Genomic DNA, 16,922 nt, shown 5'->3' with positions numbered 1-16,922 from the left:
ATGGCTAAAACTAAAGAGAATTACTGAGGTGATTGTATATGAAGATGAAGAAAGATTTTAGAGGAATTCAGGTAACAACAGAAAGTGTCATTACATCCATAGGATAGGGTTGAAGAAGAAAAGAGGAAAACAGTGTTACTGGAAGCCAGTGGGAGCTAGAACCTGAAGAAGGGCCGGTTCTTTGGGGAGTTACAGTCATGAGGGTTACAGTTGAAGTGCGGAGGAAGAAAATATCCTGAGCTCTCTATTTCTCTTTCCCTTAATCTCTCACTGACATTTGCCAAACTGAACTAAAAGCAAAATGGTGCCCATGGTATCAACCACCTGGAGCTCTGAACAGGAAAGAGGATGTATGGGTTAGAGCTGGGGAAGATGGCATAAACTAAACATAAACTGGACTCCCTGGTGGCTCAGACGGTAAAGCGTCTGCCTACAATGCGGGAGACCTGGGTTCAATCCCTGGGTCGGGAAGATCTCCTGGAGAAGGAAATGGCAACCCACTCCAGTATTCTTGCCTGGAAAATCCCATGGACAGAGAAGCCTGGTAGGTTACAGTCCATGGGGCCGCAAAGAGTTGGACACGACTGAGCGACTTCACTTTCACTTTTCAAACATAAACTACTTCTTTTGTTATCCACTCAAATGAAGAATTTCTTAGTTACAGTGCAGATGAAATATAAACTACAATCAGACTCAGTATCATGGGATGATGTCAAGTCACTTTGTCCTTATTTAGGACCTAAATGATACTAATACATATAATTATTATTTCTCACACTATTGGCTTAGAAAAGGAGGACAGGAAATAAAAAAAGATGAGTAAAATTTCTATAGTCCCTGACTCTTTTTGATCATGAGGTCCATATTAAAAATCACAACTTTCTTTCACTATTATCTATTTTATGTCCTCCTTATCCTCTACCAGCTGCTGGGATTGCTCTATCTGTTGGGTTATCTAATTGACTATTCCAATGGAATCTAGGTCTTAAGTCAATTCCACCTTTATTGGTTGTCCTGCTTTTCCATTCATTATTATTCATGAGCTTGAGATCTCTAAGAGTCATCCTATTGAATCTCCTGGGTTCCAATATAATGTTCTTGCTTCCAACTGTGAAAGCAGAGCCCCGTTTTCCCCCGGTAATGAGGAAATGTTACTCTAACCAGAACAATAATCTTCTCAATGCCTGTTGATTTTAGGACATGTAAAACCTAAAATGTCCATGATCAGTCTGTTTCCATGAATGAGATCCCTGGTAAAAGCATTTCTCACTCCTAACCAAGGTCTCAAAAGCTGTCATATTATCCTGCTGTTGCTCTGATAATCATGCATAACAGAGAATCCTAAAATCTCTTTAGATTGAGACAAACAGATTTTTTTCTCTCTGATGATTCTTCATCCTACATATTATATTCAAGTCTGCTTTATATCTCTGGTATAAACAGCAACTAACCACAGCATGCACTCCTCATAGTGGTTGACATAAGACCTATAACTGCATGAGCCACATTTTGCATTGGGTCCAGTTAAAGCCAACAGACTTATTGATTACTAAATAAGTGGATCAGAACAGCAGACATCAAACCTAAATAGGCTCACCATCTGTTGTGCCTCCCTCTTCACGGTGAGTGGTGCAAAATGCTGCAAATTGTCACTCATTTCAGAGAAACATCTTGGCATTCCAAGACCACTGGACCCCTAAAGCTTCTCTAATGTGGCAGACCTCACATTTGTGTGTATAGCACTTTTTTTTTTTTCTCAGCTTATAACAAAGATGTTAGTTACTATGGCATCTACCATCTATGGTACTTATTACTTCCATCTTGTAGAATGATGTTAACAATGTAACATTCAAGAATTTATGCTTTATAGTTCTTAACATGACAGAATTCAGTAGATTTGACCTAACTTGAATTTAAGACAGTAAAGGTGTACATGGGTCCTTGCTAGATAAAGACAAACTATAAATGATTGTTGTCAATACTTGGAATTAAAAAAAAAAACAAATAGTTTGCTAAGGAATTACATGTATATTGAATATTAGGAGCTATGTCAATTTGATGTGTTTAGATTATTATCGCAGTCGTAGAAGGGAGTCAACTTTCAGGGCATTTTTCTTCATTTGTCTTGGATCTTTTTACAAATATAGGTCATGGAACAAATGTAAGGATTCTGCTAGTTGCCAGATATTTTTACTGTAGCTATAGTTTTAGATACCAGTATTACCTGCTCAGCTGTGTCTGACTCTTTGCGACCCCATGGACTGTGGCCCAGCAGGCTTCTCTGTCTGTGGAATTCTCCAGGCATGAATATTGGAGAGGGTTGCCATTCCCTTCTCTAGGGGATCTTCCTGACTCAGGGATCGAACCCAGATCTCTTGCATTGCAGGCAGATTCTTTACCATCTGAGACACCAGTTGGGAAGATCATACCTTTTAATACTAAAGAAATAGCTATTGAGGCCACTGTGAACTGGACTTGGGATATGATTTCATCTGTCACCTAACTTCTGTAAGCAAATCACACTACTGGTGATTGAATCATGGTAATGTTTTGGTTCCACGGGAATTAATCCTACTTCTGAGTGTTTAATAATCCCTGGTATTTCCATTTTGTCAGGTATAAACACCATCTAGGGCTCCCCTGGTGGCTCAGACAGTAAAGAGTCCGCCTGCAATGCAGAAGACATGGGTTTGATCCCTGGGTTGGGAAGATCCCCTGGAGAAGGGAATGGCTACCTTTTCCAGTATTCTAGCTTGGAGAATCCCATGGACAGAGGAGCCTGGTGGGCTACTCTCCATGGAATCACAAAGAGTTGGACAAGACTGAGCAACTAATGTAGCCAAGTTTCTCTGGCAATGATTTAAAGGAAGATTCAGAATACATGTTTGCCTCTCCATTGCAAGTGGCCTATTTACAGTGAGCTAGACTTTCCCTCCTTCAGGGGATCTTCCCAACCCAGAGATCAAATCCAGGTCTCCTGCATTGCATGGCAACCCATTCTAGTATTCTTGCCTGAAAATCCCCATGGACAGAGGAGCCTGGTGGGCTTCAGTCTTTTTGGTCACAAAGAGTTGAACACGACTGAGCAAGTAAGCACAGAACACAGAGACTTTCCCTACAAATAAAGTCTCCAGTTGTACAAACCAGCTTAGATCTGGAACTCATTGAGACTGCAATCTCTAGACACAGAATTTTTTTTCCCCTGAATATAAGGATCAATCAATACCAAAATGACCACCAACTCCTTTCATGTACAGGAATTGCATAATCAGTTAACCTTTGCTACAAATCTTGTAGTTAAAATTATTTGAATGTCCCTTTGTCCCTTCAGCCTATTGGGGTAGCTGGCCCTCTTTTCTCTAATCCTGAGTATCACCACCACCCAGCCTCTACAACTTTGGGTCCTGTTATTAGCGCCGAAACTGGGGAGCCCAATTAAATGGCACAATCTAAAATAGTCATCTTCAACTTGCAGTGAGAAGCCATCAAAGAGTGTTATAAAAAATGTTGGTATTCCACCATAAATACTTTATTCCACCTTAATACTTTAGTAAAGGGGATATATTTTAAGAAATGGAAGAGAAGATTGCATACAATATATCCATTCCAATATTTGCATATCTCTCATAGCCTGAAGAGCAAGTTGCATGATCGTAACTGCATTGAGAGGAAGGCAGTGTTGAATCTGCTGCGGCTGCTGCTGTTAGTCACTAGGACGGAGGAGCCTGGTGGGCTGCAGTCCATGGGGTCGCTAAGAGTCGGACACGACTGAGCGACTTCACTTTCACTTTTCATTTTCATAAGGAGATGCAACCCACTGCAGTGTTCTTGCCTGGAGAATCCCAGGGACGGGGGAGCCTGGTGGGCTGCCGTCTATGCGGTCGCACAGAGTCGGACATGACTGAAGCGACTTAGCAGCAGCAGCAGCATGTCCGAGTCTGTGCCGTGACTCCACGGACTGTAGCCCCTGAAGCTCCTCCTTCTATGGGATTTCCCAGGCAAGAATACTGGAATAGGGTGCCATTTCTTTCTCCAGTGTATCTTCCCAACCCAGGGATCAAACCTGTGTCTCCTGCTTGGCATTCAGATTGTTTACCACTGAGCCACCCATATTGAATTTCTAAGCTCCAAGGAATCAACCAGGGAAACTCTTAGAGCATTCCAGTGCTTAAACTAAGAGGAGGTGGGGGAGAGAAAGAGAGAAAAAAGTAAAGGAAAATGTGTGTCTTCTAACTGTATGCATTTTACAAGAACTCTTTCCTCGGAACACTCTCTTTATACAGTATTTTTCTTGTCAAACCTATTTGTAAATACAGATGCCTCAATTATGTCAGTGTAGCTGATTTTCAGCCTGTACTTCCATTTAAAGTCTTATTAATATTATTATTTTTAATCCAACTTCACATTAGCAGTTGCAGGATGTTTCTACCTAGATATAACACTGATTTCTGAAACTCAGCGTATTTTAAGTGAACTCATTTGTCCTTCATTGTACTTCTACCCTTTTGAAAAATTTTTTTTCTTGTACTATTTGAAAGTACTATCATTCTGTAAATTTCTCATCCTTAAAATCTTAGAATCATCTTTCATTTATTCCTCTTTCTTGATTCACCATCACATGCCATCAGATGAATCTTGTCAGATTTCACTTTTTGTAACCTTATCCCTTCTTTTCTCTGCACATTTTATCTCTATGATTTAAGCCACCGTTTTCTCAAATGGACAATTGCAATGTTTTCATAACTGATCTGATTAGATTTTTATTACAACAGTTTATGTAAAATTAGTATTTCTAACATACAATATTGGTTATGCCATTACTGTGATGCAAAATTTTCAAAATCACCCTGCACAGACCAGTTTAAATTCGTATTTGCCATCTTTTTATTACTAATTTTTTTCCCTTTTGACTCGCATTGGTTAAAAATGCTTTAAAAATCATCAAATTTACAGTATTATAAAGCAATTATCCTCCAATAAAAATTTTTAAAAAATCAAATTTATTCTGTAGCTGAAGTAAAAAAAAAAAAGGCATAATTCAGTTGCTAATCATGTCAATTCCTTTATGTTAAACCTATCTAATCAGCTGTAAGTATGAAAATAATTATCTATAGTCAGAAATACAGATTTTCTAAATAATGTGCTTTGACATCAACATATATATGTGATATGAGCTACAGTTATGAAGCCATATGGACCATATCGTTAGTTGAATTGATAAAATTACTTGAAAAGATTGGTTCTGTGCTGCTTCCTCAGACAAAATTTTTCTCAGCTTTTCTCAACAGTAATAGCTTCTTTAAGATAGTATGATTACAAACATGAAGGAATTAATCATAATTGCTTAGTGAGAAAACATTTGACTTTCTGGAAATGAGATTTTTATATCTGTAAATGGGATAATAGCATTTGCCCTACATACTTGACAGAGTTGTTTTGAGGCCAAGAGAGATTTACGAATGGTTTTGAAATACAGATATACAGAGATCCTGTTATCTGTAATTTCAAAACCTGAAACACATAAAAGCATGAGGAAATGGCTTGTTTTAATGGAAAGAAGGACTACTATTAAATACAAATATTTTCTGAAATTACAGACTGGGATGCTAGACATATTTAAATAATACTTAAACTCATTGAGTCAGTTTTTACATTTGAAAAATTGTGTTGATATCTAATACTCAGCTGTTTGTTGAGTATGATTCTCATTGTTTTAGTTTGTTCAAATCTCCTTGTAACAGACAAAATAGACTAAAATGTGAAATAAATTCCATGTTGTAAAGCTGAATCAGTAAACTCATAGTTGATGTGTGAGTGCATGTTAAGCGCTTCAGTTGTGTCTGACTCTTGGCGACCCCATGGACTGTAGCCCACCAGCCTCCTCTGTCCATGGAATTCTCCAGGCAAGAATACTGGAGTGGGTTGCCATTCTCTTCTCCAGGGAATCGCCCCAACCCAGGGATCGAACCCCAGTCTCTCGTATCTCCTGCATTGGCAGGCGGGTTTTTTACCACTAGCACCACCTGGGAAGCCCCTCATAGTTGACATCCATTAATTACATCTTTCTGTTACTCAAATCAATCAATCAATCAAGTTTTCTAGTGTTAGTTTCTAAAAAGCTTTTTGCTGTATTGGTTAAAATACTAAATAAATAAAAGTTAGTTGCCTGGAACAGATACTATCACAATCAGAAGAACATAAAACCAATATCAAGTGGTAGAAACAATTTCAAATTTTGAGGAGGGGTATTAGCACTCTTCAAACTGAATTCTTCATACCTCGGGGGTCCTGTGGACATACCTAAAGGCCATGCAGGGGTAGAGGAAAGCCATACAATAGAACTCTTGAACCTCTGCTTGGCTTCTTCGTAGATTGTTTTCATTTGTTTGATGTCTAGAGGCTTTTCCTTAAATCTTCTTTGGAGAAAAGGTTTCTGTTGCCATGTTTTCTCCTACTTGCCACTTGCCATGGAGACTTCTCTCAAAAAAGAGTTTGAAAAACTCTATGGTATAGGAAGGCGTTTCTTTTCTTCAATGGATATGTTACTCTATTATAGCACATTGAAGTAATTGATTCAAATTAATGGAGATATGTCATCAAAAAGGTTAAATAATATTTATAAAATTATCTATCAGACAGCAACTGAACATTAGTGATAGGCTGAAAAATGGCCCTTCATGATCCATGTTCTGGTCTTCAGAACTTATGAATGTTTGCTAATTTGCTGTAGTGGCTTTGGGAAACTAATGTAGTATGTAAAACATCTGCATATCTCTGGTTGTGGTAGCAATATATTTGTCATTATAGCTTCATTTGACAGCTTTCTCTATGCAAGTTTGTATGAAGTTTCTCTAAGTCATTCACACATTTATTTGTTAACTAAATGCATGTCATGTATTAGGAGCTGTTTTAGATTTTCAGATAAATTAATTATCTGCTCCATAGGTCCAGATCTTGAGAGTCTAGAAGTCTGGTGGAAGAGACAATCAGGAAGTAATTATGGTAATGTGTTGAATCTTTGTGATGTTGTGATGTATAATAAGAAAAATATATTTGGTCTTTGTTTCCAATCCTTGACACAGGGCTCTTAAACACTTGTAGATTCCTAAATGATGAGAGCATCTTTTGTTCTAATGAGGAGACTCTTTGCAGACTTCTGAAAGGTTCCTGGATGAGGGTCAGTCACCAGTTTTGAATTTTCAGCTCCTTCCCTTTAAATTCTCTTAATAAGGGGGGGGGGGGTTAAATACAGGCTTAATGATATATCATACCTATATGATAAAATCTCCATAAAAATTCCAATAGCATGGGTTTCTGAGAGTTTCCAGGTCATGGAATCCATGACATCCTTGGTAGGTGACACAGGCAGCTCCATAGGAACAGAAGCTCCTGCCCTTGAGACCCTCCCAGACCTTGCCCTCCATATCTCTTTATCTTGCTATTCATCTGTATCCTTTATCATGAAGTGAAACTGAAAGTTGCTCAGCTGTGTCTGATTCTTTGAGTCCCCATAGACTGTAGCCCATCAGGCACCTCGCCGTGGAATTCTCCAGGCAAGAATACTGTAGTGGGTAGCCATTCCCTTCTTCAGGGGATCATCTGGACCCAGGGATTGAACCAAAGTCTCCTGCTTTGCAGGCAGATTCTTTACCATCTGGGTCACCAGGGAAACCCATCCTTTATTATATCCTTTAATAAATTAGTAAACAGAAGTAAGTGTTCCTTTGAGTTTTGAGAGCTTCTCTGTGTATGTGCTCAGTTGTGTCCAATTGTTCATGACCCCGTGAACTGCAGCACACCAAGCTCCTCTATTCATAGAATATTCCAGGCAAGAATAATGGAGTGGTTTGATGTTTCCTTCTCCAGTGAGCTGCTCTAGAGCATTAAGTATATGGGAGGAGAGGGTCATGACAACCTCAGATGTATTGTTGATTGTTCAGAAACATAGATGAGGGGATTTCCTTGGTGCCCCAGTGGTTAAGATTCTGCACTTCCAATGCAGGGGGCACAGGTTTGATCCTTGGTTGGGTAACTAAGCCAACATGGGTGGGTAACTAAGAAACATGGGTGACAACCTGGTTTTTTAATTGACATCTGAAGTGGACTGGAAGCAGTCTTGTGGGACTGAGTCCTTCACCTGTGGGATCTGATATTTTCTCTAGGTAGGGAGAGTCAGAATTGAGTTAAGTTGTAGGACACTTAGCTGATGTTGCAGAGAATTGCTAGTGTAAGAAACCCCATCCTTCCACACCATACATCTTGTGTCAGAAGTATTGTGAGTATGGTAATAATGTGAGAATAAGGAAGCCACACAGAGGAAAAGACTTGGGATTTTCTAACCTAGTTTTATAAAAGAGGCATGCATAAAGGAGAATGTGACAACATTAATGCTGTCAAAACCTGAGGGAGAACTCGACCTTATCTGGGAAAGGCTAGAAAGACTTCATGGAAGAGATGATGCTTACATTAAGCTACAAAGAATCAGAAGAAACTTTCCAGGGACATTAGGTTTAAACAGGAGATTCTAGGCAGAAAAAGAGCAAGTATAAAATATGGCAATATGAAGAATTTTAGTTCCTTCAAGCAACTACAAAATATTGGAATTTGGGAATAGATCTCCAGAAGGATGGCTACATAGATTAATATTAGGCTGATGAAAGCATGCCATGGAATTCTCCCCACCTACTGTGTTTCACAAATAATTTAAAGATAAGGAAATTATATCTATTAAGTTATAAATGAAGATGGGTAGAAAGGTGTATTTGTTGTATAAAAAAATAAAACCAACATTAAAAAAAATATGTATTGTGTTTTCAAGAGGAGCTGATGTCCCTTTCAGCTATATGCTTCCATAATTCTGTAAAAATCTAAATGAAACTTTTTTCTAAGTTTCTAAACTGATCGAAAAAAAAGATTTTCAACATGTTGTAGAAAAAAATACATGTTTTATAGAAAGGTTGTGGTTTTTTTAATTTTTAAAAAACTTATTATTAGTGTTTTACTTATTAATTTTTTGCATGCCATGGGAAAAGAAAGAATTTTTTTCAATATTCATATGTTAACACATCCACAAATGTCTGCGTGTTGAAAAGGCTATTTGTTGTTGTGTTTCATTTGTTTGTTTTGTTTTGCTTTGCTTTTCATTAGGATGTTCCAGGATTATGCAGCTGTAGTCAAGGTCTTTATTTATTTTGCTCTATTCAAGATGGGCTCTTAACTTTAGCAGTGGTAATTTCACAATCGTCACTCTTTCTCTACCACTCTTTTAGTGAAGTATGAATGTCTATTGTTTACCACTGCTGTTACTCCTCTGATGTGAAGGCCACCTGTCATTGAAAAGAGTTACCATGTTCCAGTGAGGCAGATACGATGTTTTTAAATATATTCTAAGATTTATTTAATAGGTTTGACCTTTCCAGAAATTGTCCTTATCCATCATTATAGTACATGATCAATCATTTTATTCTTCATCATCTATAAAGCAAGCATTAACAATAGGGGAAAGAGTTTACATTCCATTTTTCTCTAGAGATTTATTTCAAAATAGTGTGGACAGCTCTAGTAATTAAGGATGGGAAACTAAAAGATGTGGACCGATATAACATCCTTTAGAAGGGTCAGGGTCTTAACTGAACTTTCTCTGAATCTCTATATTCCCTTAGATTTCAAGGACATAAAAAGTGGGTCCAGTAATCTTTCTTTGGTTTATTTCTATGTGACTGGTCTATTTGAATAAATATGTCTTGAATTCTGATTTCCTCATTTATTTGTCTAGTATCTTGGTTAGCCTAAAATTAGAGTAGTATTTATTATTTTTGAAAGATAGAAAATAATATTACTGGGCTGATTAGTGAATTACCTTCATTCTCTGACCAGATACTGGCAAAATTTAACTGTTTCAAGGTTGGCTTTATTATTTTGTCTATCACTGTAGTCTTACTCAAAACACTGGACACCTGTGTTTGAAAAGTTTACTTAGTGGTCTACATTTAAGATAAATATCTTGGAATATGTAACTTTTAACTTGGGTACTTTAGGCATGTAAACCTTCTGCAAACTAAATTTAATTTTCTTGAAAGAAAAAAGGATTACCACATCCTCAAAGCTGCAGGGGCACTTCTTGAGCAAGATCTGGTCTCACTTTTCCAATATAATTTATAACAATGTCGAGTGGAATAAAAATAGTTTCTTTCTATTAGCCAGTGTACTGACTCCCTAAACACTAGTTGGATTAATAATATCAGAAGAAAGTTTAAGGTATCTTATTAGTTGCTTTTCTTCTTATTTTGAACTACTAAAAGAACACTAAAGCAACAGTAGTGACAGATTTGTTTTTAAAATAAAAAGGTACAATTAGCAAAAATCAAATCCATATCTTTACTATTCTCTAATCATAAGATCAAATTTAATCACAAAGAAATTAAGGAAAGGACAGTGGTAGTGGTAGAGACAGCTTGTATCTACTCTATCTGAGCTATTGAAGATGAAATATGCAAAGGTGTTGTTTCTAATATTATTAAAAATATGTATATTTAGCAATGTAGGTCATTAAAATTCAAATTTAAAGATAGAAGCAATTTTCCCTTTAATGATAGCCATAACCTACATACGATCACAAGTGTATAGCTCAAAGCAGAGCAGACCCTATTCTTCTGAACCTTTGCTAATAAACTTTTCAAGATTTTTAAAAACATACCCTGTGTTATATAATGAAATTCCGTAAGGTGATAATAATATTTATATTTTTGTATCAATCTATCAAAACCAAATATTTATTCTTTATATTCATTTGTATAAATCAATAGCCTAAGGATTTTTAATATTCAGTAAGATAACAATTATCTTTCTGAACTGTGTCTATTTTGATTTACATATAGATTATCTCTATAGCAAGACTTCCTTGGTAATTCAGACAGTGAAAAATCCACTTACAATGCAGGAAACCTGGGTTCAATCCCTGGGTCGGGAAGATCCCCTGGGAAAGGGAATGGCAACCCACTCCAGTGTTCTTGCCTGGAAAATTCCAAGAACAAAGGAGCCTGGTGGGCTACAGTCCATGTGATTATAAAAAATTGGACACTACTGAGTGACTAACACTTTTACTTTCTATCTCTGTAACATGCTGAAGTATTTGGAGGAAAAGTAATAAGATCAACAGCAACACCCAGAACAGAGCCTTACTTGATCAGATGTTTTCCTGACATGATAACAAATATTTGAAAACATCTGGTTGACAATATTTCATTTTTCATATAAATGTGAAATAAAATCTATAATTAGATGCATTAATTGGTCTATAATTGAGCAAGCTCTGGATTTATTTATTAGATAGGGGAACATCTTAAGTGATCTTGAAAGTCATTACTTTTACAGAAATTCATTGTCTTTGGTCCAAAATTATTTGTCTGGTGAACTTTTGAAATAATGAGGAATAATCAGTTCTAAAATAACCAGTTGGAAAAGTATCTCCTAGATCTTCATATTTATTTTCATGTAAAAAAGGTGAGAATTCAGCTTTACTCAATATACTTATACCCAACTCAGGGTTGGGCATAAACAAAGGCAAAGAACAAAGACAAAGAACGTGATTGATGCTAACCTGATGAAACAGCTGTGAAATGCAAGCTATCCCAGAGAGATATACCTGAATTCAAATCAATCATAAGCTTTCCTTCTATATTTTGGTTATTTGAAAACAAAGTTCCTCACTTCAGTAGTTTTTCCATTAGCATCCCATTAAACTGTACACTGTTAATTAAGAAGGCTAGTTCTTGATAAGCTGAATGTTACAATTTGTGAAGATTTTGTGTATTTAAAATTTAGGCAAGGAATACCATTCTATTTTTAGACAAGTAAAGTAGAGCACAAAGAAGGTCAAATAACTAGCTTGATATCTAGTACCTAGTAGGTCACTTTCCTAAATTTGAACCCAGTTTTTGTTTTGTTTTGTGTAGGGCTTTTTTCTTTGCACTATATTAAGCAGTCATAAAAAGGAGCTGAATATTTGACCATTTAAAAAAGAATGTTAATATTGTAAAAATTTAGACTTTAATTAAAATGACAATACAATTTAGAATTGGAAACATGACTCGATGGACATGAGTTTAAGTAAACTCCAGGAGTTGGTGATGGACAGGGAGGCCTGGCGTACTGCAATTCATGGGTCGTAAAGAGTTGGACACGACTGAGTGACTAACACTTTCACTTTCTTCCATCCAATGAACAAAGATAATATTTTTATTACTATTGGATGTGAATAAAAAGACCAATAGAAGATAACAGGTGATATCTCTCTGTACCCTACCGAGTGTAGAGAGTTGCCCTCTCATAAAACCAGTTACTAAAGTGGAAACACTGAGTGGATATGCTGACACCTCTACCTTAATGATTTTTAGGCAAGTTTTATAACATGAAAAAAAAGTAGAAATAATGTTAGTTTTTTAAACTTAAAACCTTTTTAAATGTTATTTTTGTGTGTGCGCTCAGTGGCTAAGTCATGTCTGACTCTTTTGAGACATCATGGACTGTAGCCTGCCAGACTCCTCTGTCCATAGACTTTCCCAGACAAGGATACCGGTGTGAGATGCCGTTTCCTACTCCAGAATGTTACTTGTAATGTTTTAAAAGCCCCAAAGATTTCAAGGAAGAGCCAAACCTACATATCTTTGAAATTGTTAATCCAGATCTTAAGTAAATACATAATTTTTGCTTATTTTATGGATTCCGATTAGTGATCTGTAGTCCCAACAATACTGTTTCAGATATGAGTGATATTCTGTATGCCTGACAACCAGAAAGATGTTTCAGGTTCAGGCAACCAGTTGGTAAAAGACTAAAATCTAGAGAAGTCCCGAGAAGGTAAGCATGCTAAGGAACATTTGAGAAGTCTCATGGCTCCCCCAAACTAGGGCAAACTGGAAGTCCCAGATGGTCAAAAGTCTGGAAGACAAGAACTTAAGTGGCTAGCAAAGAGTAAACAAATTTTAGGTTAAATTAGGGGTCAGAGAATCAGGTAGGAAAAGATAAGACATCAACAATACAAGAGTACAGTCTACTGAAGATCAAGTTTAATAAATATGAAATTTTAACTGCCTCATAATAGGTGATAGAAAAATAAAAAGTATTGGGTTACTACTTAGGGTTTATATGATTAGGGTTTAGGATTAGAGTTATGGTTAGCATTAAGGTTAGGAGTTACCTCCTTTATGTCTACCTTAGAAATTGAATTTCCCTTTATATCTTTAATATTGATTTATATTGGTTTGTAGATGGTATTTAAAGGTCAAAGAGTCATATGCTTTGGTGACGCCAGTAGGTCATGTTGATGACTCATTGTTTCTAACTGAGGCTAAGGGAAGGACCATTTTGAACTCTGATCACAGAGGTTGATGCAATTCTGAGTGGTTGAATCTTACTCTGCTGTGGCTGAGTAAGAAAAATCTTTGTCAACAAAAGTCCTCGTCTCTCCATATAACTAAGAGAACTCCTGTAATTTAAACTCCCTTTTCGTTTTTTTAACGACTAGCTTGATTTCTGCCATCAATATTTCTAATTCATTTAATCTTTTAATTAATAACCTCAGATATGCAGATGACACCACCCTTATGGCAGAAAGTGAAGAAGAACTGAAGAGCCTCTTGATGAAGGTGAAAGATGAGAGTGAAAAGTTGGCTTAAACCTCAATATTCAGAAAGCTAAGATCATGGCATCCGGTCCCATCACGTCATGGCAAATAGATGGAGAAACAGTGGAAAGAGTGGCTGACTTTATATTTTTGGGCTTCAAAATCACTGCAGATGGTGATTGCAGCCATGATATTAAAAGACGCTTACTCCTTGGAAGGAAAGTTATGACCAACCTAGACAGCATATTAAAAAGCAGAGACATTACTTTGCCAACAAAGGTCCATCTAGTCAAGGCTATGGTTTTTCCAGTAGTCATGTATGGATGTGAGAGTTGAACTATAAGGAAAGCTGAGTGCCAAAGAACTGATGCTTTTGAACTGTGGTGTTGGAGAAGACTCTTGAGAGTCCCTTGGCCTGCAAGGAGATCCAACCAGTCCATCCTAAAGGAGATCAGTCCTGAGTGTTCATTGGAAGGACTGATGCTGAAGCTGAAACTCAAATACTTTGGCCCCCTGATGCAAAGAACTGACTTATTTGAAAAGACCCTGATTCTGGGAAAGATTGAAGGCAGGAGAAGGGGACGACAGAGGATGAGATGGTTGGATGGCATCACTGACTCAATGGACATGAGTTTGGGTAAACTTCAGGAGTTGGTGATGGATGGGGAGGCCCAGCGTGCTGCAGTCCATAGGGTCACAAAGAGTCAGACATGACTGAGCAACTGAACTGAATTGAACTGAATGTTCCAAATGAGATTTATTGCTTGAGATTCAGTGAACATATCCAACCCAGGTAAGCTGTTTCTAAGATGCCAAAACAATAGCTTGGGGCTGTTCAAAACAAATTTGTTCAAAACAAAGCAAATCCCAACTCTAAAAGAATCATTGACATATTCTGGAATAATTGGACTGTACTCTTAAACGTGAAATAGAAGGAAGCTGATCATTCTGAATGTATGATATTCAGATAAAATATTTGAGAGCTGTGGTGGGACAGTAGGAACAGTTGAAGCTTGAGTGTTAGGGAGTCCTTGGATAAAAATCTAGACCTATTAACTAGGAAGAGTTATATAATCTCTCTGATTCTCAGATACTTCGTTTTGATCATTTCCCCTTTACAGTACTATTAGAAAGACCAAATTAGATTATTTGCTAAAAACTTTTAACAAGTTCTTAGCATAAAACTTTTAGTATAAAGTAGTTATTTTGCCAAGTAATAGAATGTATAAGTGCTTTTGTGGCTGAATGTAAAGAAATACTTTTCCTGAAATAGGATACAGATTCAAATCTCTAAAATATTCATTTTCATTTCAGATATCCATACCAACTCAATTTATAATAAAGGCATTCCTTAAGATAGAAAGATTTTATTTTTGTATATGGTACAACATTTAAAATAAACAACTTAGAGAAAATGTTCCAGTGCCAAATATAGTAATTTCTTTATTGTTCCAAAAATTCAAATATTTCATTAAAATACATTTGAAAATGGGATATAAGCACTCATACTGTACTTAGTCTTTTTATATCTTAAATCAGAATTTTCAAAACTGTTTTTGCACAAATAGTTCAGTTACACCCACAAATCACTGAATCTATTTAGCATCTTTTGAAGAGGTGTAATTTTTTGAAAAATGTGACATTTGTTTTTGTGCCAGTGCATTTGTCAACATTAGTGTAATTAGCTCAAGTTTCATCAACTAGCTGGTGCAATCTGTTCAGAAAGCAACTTTGAATTTTGAATAGTCTTATATACTCCAGTTAGAGTTTAAGCCTATAGGATTTGAATTTAGCTTTTATACATGAAAAAAGAGAATACCTTTTAATAAACTCAGAATGATTTTTTAAAATTTTGATTATACAGTATGGAAGTGAGCATCAGGATTTTTATAGGGTCAATAGAAATTTTAGGAAAACATTAAAAATATTGTTTTCTGAAATTCTTACCCAGAAAAAATAATTATGTTGTTACATAGCAAATAACCACATGATGTGCTATCAATGCATTTATTTTAATTACAAAAGTAGTTCAACTTGGCTTAGCTCAGGAAAAGTAACAAAGACGCTAACAATTATATTGCTTATTGGCAGGAATTTGTCTCCACCATGAGGCAGGAAAAGAAAAGAGTTAGGAAAACTTTAAACATTAATTTTATAAAATACATTTTTGGGGGAGATCAATGTATGGTTTTACTTATTCACATTCTGACACAGATGGTCTTATATTAGCAAGTGGAATTTTAGAAAGGGTCAGAGAAAGCCTTATTTTTTTATGCTAGTAAAAATATGCTCAGAGTAAAACCATATTGAGGAACAAAGAATTAAAGGCAGCATCTCTGAAAATGAATAATTTATACTATGATCTTATTCAGTCTAATAAATAGGTTATCTCAAGTTCAATGGCTAAATCTAAATAGAACAACAGGAAGTAGAAGATTGAAAATACTCATTTTTATTCTGAATAATCCAGATTAAAGAATTAGAATTTTAAAAATCATACAAATACCCAACATATGTTTAATGTTAATTTCCCTGTAAAGACATACACACACACATACACACACACACCATATACCATAGTCCTTGTTTTCAAGGAGCTTATACTCAAGTTGGGAAGAAAGATATATGGAGCAAAGAAAAACTTATTTTATTGCCAAGTGATGTCTAAATAATATTACACAAAATGTAGCATCATCATGAAAGAAAATTCTTGAAGGATAAGTCACTTATTTTAATTGATTGAAATACATCTTTGGATAAGTATTCCAGGTACAAGACATTAATAAAAAGTACAGAGGTGGGAAATAAAAGAGATCAAACTGTAAATTGAATGTACTTATGGAAGACAGTTAGAGAAAGATCTTAGTTGTAGTCATTTATTGATCACTAAATAAATTTGAAGGCCCGCTAGTTTTAGTCCCTATGCTTATTTTAGGTAGTAGAGATGATTGGTGTAGCCTTAGCCCTTGAAATACTGAAAAATTGATTTTAATATAGAAGAAAAAGATAAAAACAATAATAGTATGGTTCCTAAGATGGTGAAACTGCTTCAACACAGGAGATCATGATGGTGGGGAATTGAGGCCGACTTAAAGATGGGTAGAATTTAGAGATGGGGAGGTCAGGTAGTGACACAGTAGTTCCCCAATCTATCATTGCTCTCTTGATGGGGTTCCAGTCATCTTTGCTAATTACTTAGCCCTCCGTACAAGTATGAGGAAAGAGAGATTAATATTGGGAAAATAGAATTATAAAGAAATCATTGTACACTGTATAGTAAGAGTAGCAAATATTGAAT

This window comes from Cervus elaphus, chromosome 22 (assembly GCF_910594005.1).
Source record: "Cervus elaphus chromosome 22, mCerEla1.1, whole genome shotgun sequence".
Classification (NCBI taxonomy): domain Eukaryota; kingdom Metazoa; phylum Chordata; class Mammalia; order Artiodactyla; family Cervidae; genus Cervus; species Cervus elaphus.
This window is presented reverse-complemented; position numbering follows the sequence as displayed.